Source organism: Gobius niger (assembly GCF_951799975.1).
Source record: "Gobius niger genome assembly, chromosome: 5".
Taxonomy (NCBI): Eukaryota; Metazoa; Chordata; class Actinopteri; order Gobiiformes; family Gobiidae; genus Gobius; species Gobius niger.
Genome location: NC_136856.1, coordinates 4144969 through 4158723, shown reverse-complemented (window position 1 = coordinate 4158723; position 13755 = coordinate 4144969). Strand labels below are relative to the sequence as shown.

Genomic DNA, 13755 nt, shown 5'->3' with positions numbered 1-13755 from the left:
TTCAGCCTTTGACTCCCTGTGTGTCTGCGAGGGCTGCTGGTTCATGCCTCACGTGCAGCTGTGTCCTTGGGCAACACACTGAAGCGGCAAATGGGGAGCAAGGCGGGCCCTGATGTGGGGGAGGCTGCGGGGGAGCAGCGTGAGGCGTTTGGATCATCGTCTTGGTTTACTCGGGTGTGGACTGAGCTCGAACTAGAGGCTGATGATTTGCTGGCCGGCTGATATATAAGAACAGATAATCCTTTATTGATCTCACAAAGGAGAAATTCACTTGTTATAATCGGTCCCTTGTGGTGGGTGTTGTCCATGATGGAGGTGTGCTTGGCTAACACCCTCCTGTCCCTCACCTCCTCCACAGAGTCCAGGGGGCGGCCCCGGACGGAGCTTTCCCTCCTGACCAGCTTGTTCGGTCTGTTCTTCTCCTGCTCACACTCTGAAGGACCTCAGTCTCCTCAGAAGGTGGAGGCGACTTTGGCCCTTCTTGCACAGGGCGTTGGTCCAGTTTATTGTTGAGGTGAACACCCAGGTACTTGAAACTGTCCTCCCCCTGGATGTTCAGCGGTGTGTGCGGTAGTGTCTTCCTCCTGAAGTCGATCGCCATATATCGGAAGTTGGAGTTATGGTGGTGTTTCAAATTAAAACAAAGTGTGAAGACCTAGCTAGTACATGTGCCTGGAATCAAGTGTTGATCTTGTGGATATAGTAGTGAGGTGACTGGATTATACAATTATATATGTTATATATATCACAGTCAGGAACGATAATGTGGAGAACAAGGTTTGACTATTGGCTTCAACTTAGAGTTTCGGGGAACTGTGAGTACAAATGAGACAAAAAACATTGTGATCTCCTGGTCTTAAACACAATTAATTACAGTTTGGGCTGATATTGGACCCATTGTTTGGCACAAAACTTGACCGTTGTTCAATTTGCTCTTGAAACTTCACCTCATTTCAAGTAGATGTTGATTTTGACTTGGCTAAACACAAACGAACTGCGACCCTAACATGACCGGTCGTGCTTTATGTGCCCGGTTAACAACTGGTTTGCTCCCATTGTCGCCCGGCCGCAGGTCCGCTCTCCGGGACTGGCCTTGAGCGGAAGCGCCGGGTCGTGAAGCGGCTGCGGTAAAATTGGCTACGGTAAAGTCATGTGACGCGGGGGGACCTTGCTGTATAACGACTCGGGGCCCCCGTTTACAGTAGTGGAACGACCTTCACGCCTGCAGCGGTCGATTCTTTTTACACCCGCCCGCTTTGTCTCCGGTCACGGCCCCGCTGGCACCGGCGGAGTTAAATGTGTAACGTGCGGCGTGTGTGGCGGGATCAGAGGGAGAGTGGGAGGATACGGGACAAGATCAGATCGATTGTTCTGACGTTCTCCAGAGGGACTCATGAAACGCAGTGTTCATAGAGTCTGTCATTGTGTTTTTCTGATAACCTTTAAAGGTAACGTTTGTAGGAGTAGTATAGGCACTACAACAACAACCTCCAGAACCTCCAGTATCCCAGCTTTATCTACTGGAGGCTGCACATGCACTCCATAGGGCTTGTTTGGGGACAGATTTTTGGGATTGCTGAAGAAGGAGAGACTCCCTTTATGTTCATTTCCAAACTGGCTGTGACCAAACAATCTGGTAACCCTTTTTGTGGGGCTCGTCCTGCTTTCTGATTGGATAATTGCCCTGAGAACCGCTACAGTTGCTCTCACTAAAAGCCACATTGGATTTTTTTGAGACACCAATGTTTCATGTTTAGTTGATATTTACAAAAGTGACTGTCTGTGGACATGGTGTTTTCCCCATAGACCAGAGGTGTCCAAGTCGGGTCGTGGGCCGAAATTCAGCCCCCAAGGCGGGTCGCGGGCCGCATATATTGTAAAGGACTGTGGCCTCAAAGTGCTACATAAAGTCATTATTCTTTCACTCCACAGCCGCCCTGGGGCAGACTGACCATTTACCACGTGGCTATAATATGCTGTTTATATCCTGATCTCTTATTATATCAGTGCCCTCTGCTGGACACGTGTGGAAATCTTTCCTTGTTTTAATTGAAGCTGCCCCCTAGTGGCTGGAGCAAATTTCTTTAAAAATCCATATCTCCGCACAGGAATGGGCTTGAGAGTTACTTGCTCAGGATTTAATGCTCCTCAAAGGGCCTTGACCTTGACACATGTGCCATAGACTAAAGTCAGTAAGGAAGTGTTTTATTTGGCATTATACAATTGCACAACACAATAGCGTTCAGGTGTTGTGTTAGTCCTGAGTCCCTGCACCACCATCACCATCTTCTGGGAAGAGCGTAGCAGACGTATATAATCCAGTTTATTCTCCAGTGACTGTACATTAGTCAGAACAATGGGATGGAAGTCGAGATCAGAGACAACGCACAAAAGATATTGGACATAAATAGAAGAGACGTCATGTGACATGGTTATAAATTAGGAATTAGGAATAAATGCGAATTTGCACCCGCAGTCCCTGAACAAGTTGTTATACTTACAGAAGTCCATAAAATGTACACAGAATAATAATACATGGAAGCATTACACTCACATCATGAATAGGGCTGGGTACTGTTACTGTTACTACTACTTTAACGATAATTTAGTCCTGTTTTTTAACCAGTTTTCTGTAAGTCCTGGTTTAGTCCTGGTTTGGTCCTGGTTTAGTCTTGGCTCAGACCGCGGCTCTGCCATCTCTGATAACGACTAAAGTGTTAGTAAGTTATAGCTTTGCTTCGCTTAAGAAAACATCTGCCTTTGTGCTGCTGAAGCTGCTTGTTTAGCTTTTTTAGACTCACTGTGGATCATTTGTTGACGTCTGGAGAGAAAAAGTATCGAAAATTAGCACAGACAAAAATATTGCTACTGATACCGCCCCCTACTGGAGCTGACAAGTACATAACATTCTCCACTTGACCGTTTACACCGTTCATATCACAGTCCTTCAGTGCGTGCAGGTTTGCTTTCATAATACCCACTGTTTGGTCAGGCGTGTGGTCAAGCCTTGTGTGGCTTCTTAGCTGCGAGTCTTGCCCGGATACCTCCCGGTTTGCCCCTCTTGTGTTCCCGGTAGCGCCTCTTGCAGGTGTCGGGGGGGCTCTCGGTGCCTCTTCAGTGTTTCAGAAGAAGAAACCTGTGGATCTGTAGGCCTTTAGATCATCAGCAAACACCATGTCACCCATAGACCGTGACTGGAGGAGCATCTGGCACAAAACCTACATTGAGTTGCTGTGGTGAAACTGTAAAGGGAACATGCTGTACAGCTTTATCCATATTGCATGGGAATATCTCAGTGACAGATGCTTTGTAGAGACGATATAGCTTAAATGAATTATAGTTGCAGGAGTGTGACGCTGAATCAGGTGTAAGCTTAAGGCTCAGTCCCTGGCAGACAGAACGTAAACCTCGCACGCGGCACCGGGCGCTTCACAAAAGTAAAAAAAAAAAGATTTGCCTTGTTTATGGAAAGTAAATGGAAAACACGAGCCGAGGCGACGGAGGGAAAAAACACACACGCACGCGCTCGGCAATATCGATGAATCAACACGAGTCCGCGAAGGATCCGAAGCGATCCGAGCGCAGAAGATGAGAAAATATTATCACACGGACACAAAGCGCGCCGACGGGACCAGAAGGAGAGGGAGGGGGGGGGGGGGCGGGGAGAGAGGGGGGGGGGCACACGTGACGCTTGGACCCGGGCTGCAGGCAGGAGCGCCTTATACGGCAGGAAAAACAAAGAGCGGCGCTTAAAACTCCGGACTCCGACCTACGACCCCGACGAGCCTGAGCGATCTCAAAGTCACGCTCAAAGTCAAACAAGTGCACGAGACATCGCATACAGTTATTTATTTACAGGAGACACTAAACATTAAAGGCACACTGCGTAACATTTTGGACCATACTGTTGCCATCAGTACAAGACATTTTCCTAATGCCCAGCTCGACACAGAAAAGGCTCTTTCTGCAGTGTCTAATCAAAGAATGGGTTTGGATGAGGACCGTGCCTGTTTAAATCTCAAATTCGGCTGACTTTATTCACATCTCCATGGAAACGAGCTGGAGACGTACCCACTCCCGGTACAGTAAGGTCATGTCTTAGGAGAGTTGAGCCGCTCACAGCAGAATTACATGTTTGTTTGAGATATTTTTCAAAGCTGAAAATATCTGTCGTAAAAGAAAAGCCTTCATTTTTTTAGGTAAAATTCTGCGCTTTGTGGCTTTAATTATCAAGTCATCAAAGTAAAGCGTTCGGATGTTTGGCTACTGACTTGGCAAACGCATCACCATGGAGACGAGCTGGTGATGTCGCCCTTAAGGGTTTAAGAACTCCTGGTATACACAAAATACAAGTATCTAAAGTGTCTGTCCCTGTTTGGTCCAGGAACAGCGTTAAAGGGAGTTACTCGGTTGTTTTGGAAGCAAATCTTTTCATTTTCTCCAGTCCGACTTGACCCAAATATAAAAAGCTTCTTGAAAAACAGGAGATAAATGAGGTTGAAAACTCAGCAAAGCAGGTGACGAAAAAGCGACAAATTCAAGATGCAAATGAAGATAAAAAAAAAAAAAAAGCAGCTTCAAAGCATCAACAGGTGACACGCAATACAACAAAAAAAGGAGACAAACGTGACAAAAAAGATAAAAATACGATGGAAGAATGATGAACACAAGAAAAAAAATGCATAACAGTTTTGTAGGTCTTCCAAATGAGGCGTTACACTGACCTATAGGCTGTAGTTGAGAGGCTTTTAGATTTGGGTAAAGCTGAACTGGAGAAATGAATAGTCTTTTATTGAATAAGTTCACATTATTGTTCTTTTTTGTGGTTCTATATGAGAAAAACTGTTGCATCATCAGCTCACTGTAAAAACCCAAAGTTTTTTACACCAATGAAAACGTCTGTAGTGAAATAACTGCTTGCATTTTGTTACATCTCTTGGGAAATGTCCTAATATTTGACCTATTGTACATATTTTCTGTGGTGGAGCCTTCAGCTTTCATTACAGGAGGCATTCACTGTTGTTGTCGCTTGTGTTGATGATGGGAGAGTGTGGCCACTGTGCAAAACCCCAAAGATTCTCAGTCGAGATCTGGACTGGTCCCCGTGAATCCTGGCTTTATCATCTTGGAACCTGCCGGCGCCGTCGGGGAAGGGCGCCCAATCCATTTTAGAATATGGATGTTTCCCTCAGTCCTCTGTTTGATGTAATGTTTGCAAATCTTACGAAATGGAATCTGCATTTGTGACTTTCAGACCCCGCCCCCCTCCTCTCTCTCTCTCTCTCGCTGAGCTGAAGGGCGAGCGGCTGATTGCCTCCGTCCACCCTCCGCTGACTCTGAGAGTGATGGAGATCATGTGACCACTCTGTGCATGAGTTCACCATGTTCTACCTGGAGCTGGTCTCAAAGCCATTAGCAATTATAAAGCACTGACCTTCCACTGCCTTCACACACATGCGGTTTATTCCTATAGAGCGTTGGCTATTGAGGATAGAGTGTGACGGGCTGGGAGATTAATCACAATCAGATCATTTTTGCAAATTCTAGAATATTTGCTGGAGGATTTTGAGAAATATTATTGCACAAGAGTGATCCACAGCCCCTTCGTTTTAGTCTCTGTGTACTTTATCCTGCACTTTATTAGTAGAAAGTGTTTTATTTACTGCTTAACCCACCACAACCCCCTTGATGTATTCATTGGATAACTTGATGCAGTATTTTTCAGACTCTGTTCCTTTTCATTTAAACAAACATTGCCTTCACTGCAAAGAGTAAATATCAAGCATTGGCTTAAATGACTGGAATTTAGGAAATGTTTCTTGTTTTGAGCGGTTTTCACTCATTTAGACACTTTTCCTGATCGGACCAAGTTTACTTTGCTTGTTTGAGGACATTTCAGACCAGTTCTAGGGTAAATCTCACTTGAAATAAGATAAGATCAATTTTCTTACCCCATTGGCAAAGAAAATGACCTGAAATAAGGACGAAACTTATAAAAACGAGTCAGAAACATCTCAGAACAAGTGAAATAATCCAGGACAAATGCCCAACAACTTCTTAACTAGTCAAAACAAAACAAAAATTGGATTATTATGCTCAAATTGAGATGTTTATACTAGTCTAGTTAATTACTTTTTGCAGTGTTCACACTGGAAGAAGAATCTAACAGAATGGCAGTAAAAGTGCTTGAATGAAGACATTTAATGTTGTTTTTGATCAGATTTGGACTGTCTTGAAATGAGATTATCAATGGAACATACATTAAGTTGCTTAGAATAAAGCTTACATTCTTAATTAATGAGAACAAAAAGTCAGACGTAACAAAATCCTTCTTGTTTGTTGGCAGTAACATAATAATTTGGGTATGTGCATCATTTATAAAGGAACATTGTATACTTCTGATACTAGTATACATATATATTGTTTTTGGCTTAAAGGTGCATTATGCAACTTTTTATGTGGGGAAATAAAGTTGATATTTCCGTGTATTTGACCTTGTAGTGACCCAGTGGCTGAGTTACTTTCCATCACAGTCGTCTATAGGATCAATTGTTGCTGCTCACGGAGCCTCTCACCAGAAAATCTATAAAACAAGTGAAGCTGGAGCGTCTAAGAGAAGACGGCGATGGAAAGTAAAGGTGCTTTACTGACCACTCAGCCACTGGGTCACTACAAGGTCAAATACGCACAAATATCAAATATTTTTTCCCACACATAAAAAGTTGCATAATGCACCTTTAAATCCAGATTTGATGCCAATTGGTTTAAATGAAAAAGGCCAGACTTTCAAAACACAATATCAGACTGATTTAAAGGGGCGAGATACAAGTTGATCATTTTATGCTCACTGCTGCCACCTCAGGTCATACGTGTAACTGCAGCTTCTATATTAAGCTCGTGCATGACGGCACTTCAGACCCGAAGTAACAACTTTTAAAGTGACAGTGCAGGATTTTAGAGGCAGGTCTGAGCTCATTCTACACATTAGGACATGGCTGGAACATGTAGGGGGAGGAAAATACAGAATTTTAACATTTTTAAACTTCGTACAGTCCCTTTAATTTAAATGCATTATGAAAATCATGACTAAATGTGAACCTTTGTACCTTTTCAAGTTTGCCATTTTGTTTTACGTCAGTCAGATGGAAAACCTCGGTGATTATTTTGACTTCTTGCGTTCAGGTTCACAATAATTATCATAATAAGGATAATTCCATAATATTGTGCCGCCCTATGTTGCAATCATCTTAACACTTGAGCAACAGAGCCCCTTCAGCTTTCCCGGTTTAGTCCCTGAATGCTGAAACTCTTGAGTGGATTGGTCCATTTCCGCGATTACGAAGGCATTTGTAGATTGTCCCGTCTTCAGGATAGCGCTTTTATCTGAGCGCTGGGGGTGATTTCTGCCGGGCCGCGGGGGCATGTACGTTTGGAGGTCAGACTTGAAAGGAGCATATTTAAACATTGACTCGCGTATCTGTATTTGTCTGGGAGTTGTTTTTCTTTCTTGCGGGTCACTTTGAAAAAAAAAAAAAAAAAAAAAAAACGCACTCTAATCTCGTCCGAGCAGCCAACCTTTATACGAACAATATTGGCTTTGCCCCGACAGAAGTCTGCGGTGTCGGAGCAGCGCTGTTATAAAAGTGATTATTAAAAGTTATCAGGACCAACGAGATACAGGGCAAACATGAGGGTAAAACCAGGAGTTAACAAAAGGTAAAGTTAAAGGAAGACCGTGGTTTAAACTAAAGTTAAACAGCTAAACATGGCCTAAAACAGACCTAAAATGAGGCTATAACTTATAACACTCATTTGTAGCCTCACACTCCAAGAAATGAATACCTAGATTAGTCTAAATGTCTCAAATTTAGTTGGGCATTTTACCCAGATTATTCAGTATATTTTGTCTGTATCTCAGGTTGATCTATCTGCCAATGGGTGAAGAAAATTGCAATTGTAGTTTTGCTTTCTTAGCCAAGTGACCTCAGACCCAGTGAGAAATGTCCTGAAACGAGCAAAAAGAATCGGCTGGGACAATCCACTTTTGTCACGATTTATCACTTTTAGATTTGGATAAAGCTGAACTGGAGAAAAAACACTCGGTTAAGGAGGGGAGTAAGAGGTTAAACCAGGGGTGTCAAACATACGGCCCGCGGGCCAGATCAGGTTTGGTTTAATCTGGACATGATTTAATCTGGAGTATGTAAATAATATATATAAAGTTAGTCTCTAGCCCATTCCTGTACAGAGTTATGATTATTTTAAAGAATAACCAGAATGCTCATTCTAGCCACTAGGGGGCATTAAATAAAAAATAAAAAGTCCAGTAGAGGACACTGACATAATAAGAGCTCAGAATATTATTTTTTATTATTGACCTTTATTTAACCAGGATAGTCCCACTGAGATTAAGAATCTCTTTTTCAGGGGTCCTGGCCCCAGAGGGGAATCTATTGTACATGTTTTTAGTGGTAGGGGAAACCGGAGTACCCGGAGGAAACCTACGCAGACACGGGGAGAACATGCAAACTCCACACAGAAAGGCCCTGTCCAGGGGAGAATCGAACCCAGGATCTTCTAGCTGTGAGGCGTGAGCGCTAACCGCTGCGCCACCACATATAAACAACGAATTATAGCCACGTGGTAAAAGGACAGTCTACCCCAGGGCGGCTGTGGCTTCAATAACAGCTTACCACCACCAAGTGTGGAGTGAATGAATAATGACTACTATGAAGTACTTTGAGGAACTTGTATTGCACTTTACAAGCCTGTGGCACAAGTGTAAGCCGTTGTCATTGATGAAGCTACAGTTAAGTTGGGGCTTTGACCAAATCACAACTAATTATTATTCATTTATTGGAAAAAATGTTCTGTATTATATGTGGCCCGTGACCCAAAATGAGTTTGACACTCCTGGGTTAAACACATTTTTTTTGATACTTAGTTGTAGCTCGATGTATTTATGGTTCACATAGTAACATTTGAATCCTACTTCTGTGAAATGCACCAGGGAAAATACACTTAAGCAAAGCCAAAACGAATCATTGAATTTGAGCTAGAATTAAATTGGGTCAGAATCAGGGCCAGGACAGGTCTACCAAATGTTCTGTCCCGCTCCACATTTGGCTCTTCTCGGACCAGCTGCAGCGGTCAGCACGTTCCTTAAAGCGTGTCCGAGCTGGTATTCCTGTCTCGTGGCTGTAAAACTAAAAGCGAGCGGATGTCACGGCTGCCGGGTCGGGGGGTCAAGCTCCGGGTCAAACGTCAAGGTAGCGTATTTCAGTCCGGTGCGAAGCCGTGCCCGTTTGGACTCGGGCGGCTCAAGTTCACACCATTTCAGAAGCTTTTCCTTTTCCAAGCCTCCATTAAAACCGCACTGTATTACTTTACCTGTTAGCGAAACAAAGGTAATGAGTTTGCAAAATGCACAAAGGTGTTCAGGGATTAGTATTGATTGAGCTGCACTCACTTTCCTCACCCTTTCTCCGACAGAACGAATGGACTTGTCTTTCTGTTATTTGCTAAATTGATTGCTTTAAGGCAAATCGTCTTCTGGGAATTAACAACAAGCTGGATGTTAGAGAAGCACATCGACACCGACTCTGGTTCATTGAGGAAAGAGTGAAGGTAAACTATTAAGATCCACTGCAAAGGCCTTTTAGATGAGGCAGAGATCCGGTCCCTGAGCAAGACACTTGACCCCGGTGCCTGAGTGTGAATGTGGAGAGACTGTGGTGATTGGAGAGAGTGGACGATGCTTTTCAGTTTGCAGAGTGAATGAGGAGAAGACAGATGAAAATGCAGCATCCGACAGCTCTCTTTGTCAATCCTTGAAACCATGTCATGTCAGTTTGGGCTCAGAGATATTGAAAAACATTTTGATGAAGCAAACATGTTCTGCCGACATCTTGGTTTACATTGTTTTGTCGCTCAAAAGGTCATTGTCCAGAAAAAGGATAGAAAAAAAAGTCTTCCCCATTTTTCCCCACGGTGTTTTTATTCCCACTATTTAGTGAGATTACCTTTCCTAATTTTTCCATATTTTTTGCATGTTTTTTCCTGAAAATTTCCCCATATAGTTCTCCCCATTTTATCCTCAATTCTGTCCTAATTTTTCTCAACTTTCCCCCTAATTTTTCCTATGTTTTGCCATTTCTACCTCATTGCTTAAAACCTTTTTTCCTCAGATTTCCTCCCTATTTTTTTCCTAAATTTTCCGATCAATTCTTTTCAATTTTTCTAAATTTTCCCCTATTTTTTGCCATTTTTTTTCTAAAAAATGTCCTCCTATTTTTTCCTCAATTTTTCCAAATTATTCCCTCTTTTTTTTAATTTTAATTTTATTTTATCTATTTTTCTCTATTTTTATTTTTTTTTCTCAATCGTTACTTTTTTTTGGCCATTTTTTCCCCTCAAATTTTTCCTCAATTTTCCCTCAATTCCTTCAATTTCTCACAATTTCCTCCTATTTTTCTAATTTTTTGTCAATTTTTTGTCTATCATTCCCTATTTTTTTGCCATTTTTGTCCTGCAATTCTTTCCCAGTTTTTTGCCTGGATATTGTACATTTGCATGTTTTCCAAACCAATCCCAATCCCGACATTATCCTATAGACGACATATATTGCCCAATAGAAATGATTTGTTTTCAAGTAACAGTAAAACGGCGATACCTGAAGCCTTTTAAAAGGACTCGTTGTTTTTTATCATGTTTTCATCTCACTGTACTGTACGTCTCCTCACTGGACTGAACTGCTGTTTCTCTTATCAACACAAGTTCTAGGAAACTCCAGATTCCCGTGAAGCTCCTCCTCCTCCTCCTCCTCTTGTTTTTATCCCTCACGTGTGAGTCCAGGGTCCGAAAGGTCCTGGTTTGTGCTTTGTCAGAGTCGGCTTAAACGCTCGGACCTTTGGAACCGCGTTGAGCAACACGGGCTAGAATGACACAAACATTGCAGTACATTTTTTTCTCACATTTATATCAGTAATGTTCAGCAGAAGTTTCAAATCGATATCTCTACATTTATTTTTTTCCCCCTATTCACCTGCAGCGTCTCGCCTTCATTCTAGCACTTTTCCTATTGAAGGTGAGAACATGCAAACTCCACACTGACAGGCCCCCCTCACACCCGGGTCGAACCTCGGACCTTCTGGCTGTGATGCAAGAACCAAGTGAAGAACCTGGGTGTGATCTTTGACTCTGAGCTGGCGTTTATTCCACACATTAAGAACATCACAAAAATCGTTTTTTACCATCTAGAGAACATAGCCAGAGTCCGCCCCATTCTCTCTCTGGGCCAACACGGAGACGCTCATGCATGCTTTTACTGCTGTAATGTCTTCCCAAAAAGAGGATCTCAGGTCTACAACTTTTACAAACTTCAGCAGCTCGTGTCCTGACGAAGACCAGGAGGCGGGACCACATTACACCGGTTTGAGAATCGCTGCATTGGCTCCCCGTGTGTTTCGGGATCGATTTTAAAGTTCTTTTAGAATTGAATAGAATTTTATTGTCTACCGAGGTGGAAATTCATCTTTGGCTCACCGACACACAGAAATACAAGACAGTGGACAACACAAACATGCCCAATAAAAATAAATAAAACAAAAGCACATATATAAGAACAGTTCATTTCTGTGGCAATGGTATTCAGGTCGCTGCTTCATGCCAGTGGGACTCTGTATCGCCTCCTAGAGTTCAGAAGCTCAAACTGAGGGTTGAGAGGGTGAGCAGAGTCAGAGGCAACAGCTCGAGCCTTTGTCAGTGTCCTTGCCTTGTACAGCTCACTCAAAGGTCTCTGAGGTCTCCCCACAATCTTGGAGCCCATCGATGGTTTTTAAATGTCTTAATGGTCTTGGTCCTTCTTATCTTTCAGAACTGGTTTTAACCGTATGAACCTTCACGGCCCCTTCACTCCTCCGGCAGGGGTCTCCTAGTTATTCCTAAAGTCAACAAAAAGACTCAATATTACGGCCCTCGCCTCTGGAACCACCTGAGGAGGAGCTCAGGCTGAGGAGAAGCTCAGACCTGAGGAGGAGCTCAGACCTGAGGAGGAGCTCAGACCTGAGGAGGAGCTCAGGGCTGAGGAGGAGCTCAGACCTGAGGAGGAGCTCAGACCTGAGGAGGAGCTCAGACCTGAGGAGGAGCTCAGACCTGAGGAGGAGCTCAGGGCTGCAGAGAACGTTCATGTTTTTAAGAGCAGCTCAAGACCCACCTTTTTAGCTTAACTTTTAACTGACGTCTATTTATTTAGTCCTAATATATAATATACATGGGAGGTTGTGCCAGGCGTATTGTTTATTGACTTTTTCCCTGAACCGTGGCCCTGAACTCCTCACGCTGCTTCCAGAGTCTTGTCAAAAAACCGCACCGTTCGCACGAGTCGCTTTAATGCCCTTTCCTAATGCAGGCGCGGCCGAGGAGCTAAAACTCTGATTAAAAGTGTCTGAGCTCAAATTGGATCTCAGAAAAACGGGGGCTCGTCTTTGTTTACGGCTCTTTGGAGACACGATCATCCACAGTTTGCTCTCGGCCTCCTGTAACAGACGTGGGATCCGGGTCCGAGTGGACGTTCTCGCTCTAGCTTTCCTCCGTAGCTTTACTTTCACATCTGCAGCTCCTTCAGGTCCGTCCTGTCTGTATTTGGGCCAAGAACACTGCGCCGGTGCCCACGGGACGAGAGACACTTTCCTCCACGCCGGGTAAAAATAGTCCTCTGTATAAGACCGTTTAACACTCTGCAACAGAAAATAACACACAGGAAATATTTGAAAAGCGCATTTAATTTGAGGGAAAGATTGCGCTGGATAATGGAGCTTTTGAAAGCAGCACGAACAAAGCGGCTGATAATGAAAACTAAGGATTTGGTGCAAGTGAGAGATAAAGAGAAAAGCTTTTAGTGCTGATAACTGGAGTTGGAGAATTGTTCTGGAAACCTCCTGATTTTAATGCTGATGTCGGATTGATCTTGAATAGGCGTTTTCGGTTGTGATTGCAGATTGATTTGACTCGATTAGTATCTTAAAGGGGATGTGTTTGTGGCCTGGCATCCACAGTGATCCCCCTCTGTGGACTTTATACATATCAGTCTGGGCAGGACGCCCTCGCCTTCGCCGCTGGTGCCAGACCCGAGCGGATCCTAGACTCTGCAGACAGATCATCAGTGGTCATGAGTTGGTCATCTTGAAGTCCACCTCAATAGCAATCTAGGGATGGTGCCCGAAAGCTTTGTCCAGTGGGCGGTAAATGACCTAAAACCTCTTACTCCCGGCTTAACCGAGCACATTTTCTCAATTTTAAAAGCATCTTGACTGGAGAGCAACAGCATAATGTCTCATTTGAAAGCTAAGGCCTACAAAATGGAGGCTAACTTTTTTGTTGCGCGGTTTTTGGGGTCATATTTGACAGGGCTGAAAGATATACCGTCATCGCATCGATATTGAGATATGAACATTCAAAATAGAAAAAGCGAAAAAGCGAGATATAAATCAATAAAACTGCACTCTTTTGTATTTTGATTCTATTTTTCTGAAAAATGCTTGGTTTTCACCTAACCCATAGTTATATCGTATCATATTGATATCGGGATATCTGGCATGAAAATCGAGATATGAAATTTTGTCCATGTCGTTCAGCCCTAGTATTTGAAGCGTTTTTGTCATGTTTTGTCACTCTTTTGTTGCTGCTTTGTTGCTTTTTCATAATTTTTTTTGTTGCTTTTCTTCCGTGTCTTAGAACCTTTTTGGTTGCTTTTTT

General features: G+C 43.3%; 1 protein-coding gene across 1 annotated transcript in view; it reads left to right on the top strand.

Moving 5' to 3' along the window:
* Positions 1-13755, top strand: part of ppargc1b (peroxisome proliferator-activated receptor gamma, coactivator 1 beta) — a 191196-nt gene that overhangs the window by 68071 nt on the left and 109370 nt on the right. The window lies entirely within an intron of this gene.